The sequence below is a fragment of the Verticillium alfalfae genome, genomic scaffold, assembly GCF_000150825.1.
Source record: "Verticillium alfalfae VaMs.102 supercont1.11 genomic scaffold, whole genome shotgun sequence".
NCBI lineage: Eukaryota > Fungi > Ascomycota > Sordariomycetes > Glomerellales > Plectosphaerellaceae > Verticillium > Verticillium alfalfae.
The window spans coordinates 645,893-646,452 of NW_003315028.1; the positions used below are offsets into that span (position 1 = coordinate 645,893).

The 560-nt window shown below is 58.2% G+C and overlaps 1 protein-coding gene across 1 annotated transcript in view; it reads right to left on the bottom strand.

Annotated features, from left to right (window-relative positions):
- The window catches only part of VDBG_08022 (ubiquitin), a gene marked incomplete at both ends in the record, with an annotated part of 1,008 nt that extends 908 nt beyond the window's left edge, over positions 1–100 (bottom strand). The window contains one exon of the mRNA XM_003001717.1: positions 1–100. This exon is cut by the window's left edge and continues 426 nt beyond it.
- Positions 101–560: the final 460 nt, after the last annotated feature.

Consider the following 560-nt stretch of genomic DNA (forward strand, 5'->3'; position numbering starts at 1 on the left):
CCAGGAGATCTGCATGCGAGACATCAGAACAGACTGCCCTATTTCCGGGAGTCAAATCATCTGGATCGCTCGTCGCTCCTGCAGTCTGCCAACGACGAGGCAAAAGCAAGCAAGTGGCGTGGCAGTGAAGGCGGGCCTTTCATCTTGAGCGCGCGCGTTGAGTGAACAAGTAGAGTCAGTTGCTTTGCTCTGTGGTCGAGCTGAGGGACTGCCCAAGACCCGACGATAGGCTCGACGTCCAGAGTCATGGCACCAGTTCAACGACGGCGCCTGCTGCTGCTGAATGCCATTGGCGTCGTGCCACCCAGGTACGCATGCTCGGTTGCCCGCAGCTAAGGCATGAAATCCCCCCCAGCATCATCCTGCATATGGACGACCTCCAACCGCTGGTCAGCCTCTGGCACTTCTATTCACCTGGCCCTGTCGCCTCTAATCAGTCCCTCTCTTTCCGTCTCCCAGTCCCTGTGGCACCTCATGGCACGTTGTCTGAGACATCAAGATATGGGTGTGTGTGATGCCGCCATATGACGGGCTTGCGCTCTCGCCCGTCTTTGCGGGTG